We start from the raw sequence: 6,223 nt of genomic DNA, 5'->3' as shown, positions 1-6,223 counted from the left end.
CTCAATTGAACTGAATCCTTGGGACCAGATTGAGTGATTTGCTCTATGTGGCACATGGGTACACAGATGACATTTGTCCTGCTTTGGCAGACAAGAGAAGTTCTTTACTTTCACAGTCCCCTTTTTCCTTACAGGGCACAATGAACCCACACTAATTCCAGGAGTCCACAGCGGTTCTGCGGCTCACCTGTGGGCTATGGCCACACGGTGAGCTGTGTTTGTGCTTTGCTGACTCCTTGACCTGGCTGCCAGACCCCTCTACTCTGCTAAATAATCTCACCAAATAAGCCTTTAATGATACTTGTACAAATAGAGTGCTTTCTGTGAGTTAATAAGCCCGGAGCACCAGATAACATACTCAGATCATGAGCTGTCGTGGAGGTGAGGAAGTGAAGGAGGAATTAGGAATTGTTAAAAGTGCATAGAGTCAAGCAGAATTCAGTTTTAAATGTGAACCAATCCCTGTTTTTAAGGTGAGCATGCCCAAAACTCAGGGCAGTGTTTACATTCAGCCCTCTGGGTCCACACATGTAATTATGAATATATTTAGCAAGCTGCCCCCCCCCCCCCGCAGTCTTCCCCCAGCCAGAGTTTGCAAGCAGGTAAAGTGTCAAGGCAAGATTATAAATCAGTGCTTTGCAGTGAGAGGTCAGTCATGAAATCAGCAAAGCAGTGCAGATTCCTTCCAAGTTCTCAGATGCCATTCTGCTTCCCTCCCCTGCCAATAAGAAAAAAAAAATGCGACAAGGAACCGTTAACTACTCTGAATACATTAGGCTTTTCTCCCCTGGCCTGTGTGTGTGAAATTTCATTAAGCAGTTGCTACTTCGAGCCACCCATGTGGAGTGTGGATTTAGAAAGGGGGTGGGGGAAGCAACTTTGGATTTAGTCCTTTGCAATATATGGTCCAGGGGACATTTTCGTAGAAATATGTCAATAACTTATTACTTGAGGTGAGACAGTAGGGAGTTATCCTTCAAAACAAAGAGTACATGCACATCTGAAGCCAGTGGAAGCTGTAAAAGCCCCTGCTTCCCTGCCCTCCTCATCTAACTGAAGGAAGGGCTGGGGATATATATTTCAGTGTTACCTAGCAAAGGCCCTGGCTTCATCCCTAGCAGTGGAAATGAATAAACAAACAACAAGATTAGGGCTAAGTAAACTTAGACCTTCTGAGGTAATAAATAGCTACCTTAGACATGAAAAAGAAAATTAGGTACAGGAGTCTGTACTTCAGAGCTACTTGTTAGAAAGCACACACAGAGAAGACTGTTCATTAACCCCAGTCAACCCTGCCCTGCACAAGCAGGTTTTAAACAACTGCAAACTTTTCAGGGAAAGAGGTAGATGCTGGGGAGAGGGGTGTTGGGAGGACAGAGGAAGTAGACTCTGGAGTTCCTCAGTTCATTGACTCCATGCCAATCTAAACCCCAGGTACCTTGTGGTCCCTTTCCAAAGCTGCCAGTGTTCTGCAGTGGCCTTCACAGAAGCCATAGTTGTAGAGACATGGACAGATATTGGTACAGTTTCTGGTCTTCCACCATTTTCCTCACAAAGGACCCACAAAGTGCACTTTCCCAACTTTCATGAACTGTGGCGGGAAAGGGACCCCCTGGAGAACACAAAGGTAGTGATGTCCAGGAAGAGCCACTGTAAGAGTGCAGGCACAGACAAGCTCCTTCTGAGGACAGAGCCCAGGCAGAGAGAGCAAGCCACACTGGTGCAGGGCTGAGCTGAGCTGCTGAGTTTCAATGTGCTGTCAGAGTTTTGAGACATCAGCAAATGGGGCTCTTTTGCTAGAATCATCCATGAGCGGTGCCTGGGGCCTGTTGGCATCAGTGCCCAAGACAGCCTGGACCACTGCCAGCTGAGGCCCAGACGTGGCCTTATTGCTATGACTAGAGCCCAAACAAGCTCCAGATAGTGACCTGGAGGTCTTTTCGCCTGGGCTCTGCATAGAAGCAGTTTAGTAAGAAAGTGGATGTTTGAATCCCCAGGGTGGCCTTCCCAGAGATCCTGCTTGGTGACCCTGTGGACTTTGAGGAAGGATAAAATTCTTCCAGACTCTCAGAAGGAAACATGTGAAGTTATTTCACTGAGCTTGGAGCAAAACGCTGTGTGAGTACACACAGGGTTCTTGAAAATCCCAGGGCAGAGTGTGCTTTTCTCCCCAAGTAAAGTCTTCTCTGCAGTCTACATGGGGCTAGGACCCTTCATTTTGGAGTGGCTGAGGGGTGTGGGGTGCCCGATAACCCATCTCAGCTACCATGGAATTCTTTGCAGATCTCTCCAAAAGCCAGGCAGCCTGCTGCACTCTCTGGAGCTGAGCCTCCTCTGCCTAGGCCTGGAGGGGTAGAGCTGTGAGACTACAAGTAAGGAGAAGGTTGCAGATATTTGAGGACGTGGAGGGAGGGCCAGGTGGACCAAGAAAAAGAGTAACATCTGAGATACCTAGATACAGGCTGGGCGTGAGGCCTAAATCCTGCAGGGAAGGGTTGTCTACGGCCTGCTGAGCCTTGGGAGAGACACCTGCTCTGAGAAGCTGGGCCCAGCCCCGAATCAGCCAACCCCCGGGACTCTCATTGGCCCTAGTGATTGAACTCCAGGCCTCCAGACGGCCTTGTGGGCCCTCATTGCACCTCAGCACAGCATCAAAGGATCCAACCAGGGGCTCATGGGCTAGGCCATATTTAGCTTCAAGTTCACCCGTAGAATATTTTAGGTGCTGTGTGGAAGGAGAGCTGTGTGCTGAGTTGCTGGCTGTCACATGGCACCCTCTCTGGCCCGGCCCAGATGCCTGGAGGCTACACCAGAGCTTTAGGGCCACCTAGTCACTGCCAAGGAGCTCCTTGTGTGCCAGGAATGTATTGGGAAGGCTTCTACCCCACTTCATGGTGATAAGGGTACTTCCGTTCAGCTCAGGGACTGCTTTCAGGTGTCTCTTCTCTGCGATGACCCAGCGTGATGTATCACTGAGGCACTCTGGGATGCTGGCTGGCCTGGTAGGCACTCCCATGTAGAAACCTCCAAGGTTTCATCTTGGGGACGACATTACCTTGGATTCTTTCTTACCCAGACCTTAGCGGCCAGACTCCAAGTGGGTATGTGACCTTCACAGTGACCTTGCCCATCAGCTTTAAACATGCAGTGATCCTTCCCTCCATCAGCCATGGAACCAGCAACTCAGCATCCATATCTTGAAGGCAGCTTCTCACTCCCCCACAGTGCAGGAAGGAAGGCCCTGATGGTCACTTGTTCTCGCTGCTCATTAGTGGGGATCAGGAATGAATATTTGGTGTTTGGGGAAAGGGGGCTGGCCTCTGTGCGTGCCTGACATTAGGACATTGTTGGCATGGTCGAGTCTGGAGCCTGCTCTGGGGTTTCAGATGCCAGGTCCCTTACACTTGGACTCACATGTCTGAATGGAAGCGTCTGCCTAGAGACATATGGAGCCAAGTTGCCTCAGAGATGCCGAGGTTCCTGGGACAATGTGCCTAGCGCCACATCCCCCGAAGGTTCACTTGTCTGAAGTTTGCTTTAACTTTCTGCATTTTTTTTTTTTCCTTTTTAGTTTTGGCTCTCAGGGCCTCTGAGAGCCTTCTGTTCCTGCCAGCTGATTGGTTACCGCAGGGAAAATGAGGGACTTTTGGGGGCAGATGTGTTTCCATTCCGCTATCATAATGCCCCTAAAAATCCTTATTGCTCTTGCAGTATTCCTCGGGGGTCCCTGGGCCAGGAGCTGCCTGCAACTCCAGAAGAGAGTCCCCTGAGCCCTCCACCCCAGCTGCTCAGGCTCTGGGGTCCATCTCTCTCTCCACACTCAAAACTGGTGGAAAAAAAAAGGTGATATGTGAGGCCTTTTGCTTAACATGCTTTTTGCCCTTCAGGGGTAAAAGGATGTCGCTGAGGCCTGGGAAAAAGGCTAGCAATGGCTGCCGTCCACCTTTGCTCCTGGGGATGCAGGGAGGTAGAGAGAGTGAGGGAGAGACAAGAGTTACCAGTTTGACGGGCCTAGTCCCTCCAGGGCCTCTAGGATCTTCAGTCTGGCACAGTTCCCTGGGCAGTCCTCGCCTGCCAACTCCCAGAAAAAAGACACTCTTCCCACTCCCTGCCTCAGTTTCTCATCTTGCCAAGGGAGGGCCTGTGCTCCCTGAACTAGCCTCAGAGTTTCTTGGACATATCCAGGGGTGTAATTGGATTAAAGTTACAAGTTTGATGGTGCTTGGGGAGGTCAGGGCCTACAATATTAGTTAGCATTAGCACGGGTGTTGACTAACACATGCAAATGACTCAGCAGAGGGTTTAGAAGCCACAGTTCAGCTGCCAGCATGTCTGCTTAACCATATCCTGCCTGAGCACTGGGCTTGAACTGTGTCACTACCGGAGGTGACGCCATCTCTCTGAGCCTCACTACCTCACTCCTGGGGCCCATGGCTTAGAACAGAAAGAAGCATCTCCAAGTCTCTCATACATATCTACCAGGTGGTTTTACGTAAATTGTGAATAAAGTTATAAATTATGCTAATAGGCATTTCTTTGCATGGTAAATTTTTAGTTACGGCAACTGGTTTGTTTCTACTTAAGGTGGGGATATTTCACATGAATTTAAATTTCTTAAAATCAGAGGCTTTCTTTTTCTTACCTCAGCCCCTTCTTTTCTCTTTTCTCTTTTTTCTTTTCTTTTCTTTTCTTTTCTTTTCTTTTCTTTCTTCCTTCCTTTCTCTGTCTGTCTGTCTGTCTGTCTGTCTTTTTTGACAGGGTCTCACTTTATAGCTTTGGTTGTTGTTAGCCTGGACTTCGCTATGTGGACCAGACCCACAGAGATCGTGCTCACCTCTGCCTCCTGAGTGCTGCCACAACACCTGGCTAACACCTGGGTTTCTTGAAAGAAAACTCTAAAGCACTGGGCAGGCAGAGAGGCAGAAACCAATAGGTGTCCTAGGTCAACTTTTAAAAATTCCTGTTTCCTGCCTGGGAAGGTTGGTATGGAGAAGCTGGAGGGCACTAGATCAGCTGACATTCATACGCACCAAAACTCCAAGTGTGAGCCACACAGTGAGGTTGAACCAGTTCAGGCTCACCGTCCTCAGAGGTTGCGCCTCCCTGTCCTAGGTTGACATAACCTGGTGCCTCCTTAATGCATGTCCATTTTCTCTGAGACATGGAGAGGTTCAAAGCTCTAGGACTAGCCACCATAACGGATGGTTAAGGAGCCACCACACAGGGTTGCATGGGCAGGGCATCAGGGTAGGCAGGGGCACTACACTGCTCTTGGCCTTGAAGGGCGCCAGTTTGAAGGACCACAATGTGCTAGGTTGAGTACTAGCTCTTAGCCAATGCCCCAGGGTGGTGGGGAGGGAAGCAGCAGCCCCAGCAAGGGGCCAGTTCTGGTTACACTTTGTGCTGTGTCATGGGATGAAGGAGCCAGAGGGAGCTGACCAGCCAGCGAGGGCAGGTACAGAGAGAGGCCAGCAGACAGCTGCCAGCCCTGCCCTGCAAGTCTGCCAGGATAGGGCTGGGCCCTAGGGTCCTCCCTCACATCTCTTTCCACCCACACAATGGGGAGAGCCTTTAGGACCATTTTTGAGACAGGCCTTTTTACTGTAGCCAAAATTGGCCCGGAACTTGCAGAAACCTCTGTTTTAGACTCTGAGTTAGTGGCCTATTACACCATGCCTTGCTACTAAAACTAGTTTTTGTGCCACTTTGTCTTTGTCCCTCTGTGTATCTCTGTCTTTCTCTGCATACACCTGTCTCTGTGTCTCTGTTTCTCTCTCTCTGCCACCCCCCACCTCCTTGGACACCCCCTATACTTTTTTAAGGCAGGGTCTCTAACAGAACTTGGACATCACTGACCACCTGAACTCATAGCAGGCTCCAAAGCTTCTCTCGTCTCCCCAGTACAGGGGTCACAAAGATGTACCCCCAAACCAGACTGCTTTTTTTTTTACGTGTTCTGGAGGCAAGCGCTTTGCCAAACTAAGCCATCTCTCCAGCTAAAACACACTTTTAAGCCACGTGGAGTTGAATTTTAGAGGTTGTGACTGGTTCTGGATCAAGCTGGATATTCCCTCCCTCTCTCCCTGCTTCCCTCCATTCCTCCTTCTCTCATTCTTGGACAGATGTCTGCTGAGGGCCCAGTCTGCCAGGCACAGAGCCGAGTGTGGAGGTCCATCATTGTGCGAGACACAACCCCTACTAAAGGCTTCTCACTTTAAGGGGA

The sequence above is a fragment of the Grammomys surdaster genome, unplaced genomic scaffold (assembly GCF_004785775.1).
Source record: "Grammomys surdaster isolate TR1022 unplaced genomic scaffold, NIH_TR_1.0 334, whole genome shotgun sequence".
Taxonomy (NCBI): Eukaryota; Metazoa; Chordata; class Mammalia; order Rodentia; family Muridae; genus Grammomys; species Grammomys surdaster.
The sequence above is the reverse complement of the archived record's forward strand: the minus strand, read 5'-3'. Positions refer to the sequence as shown.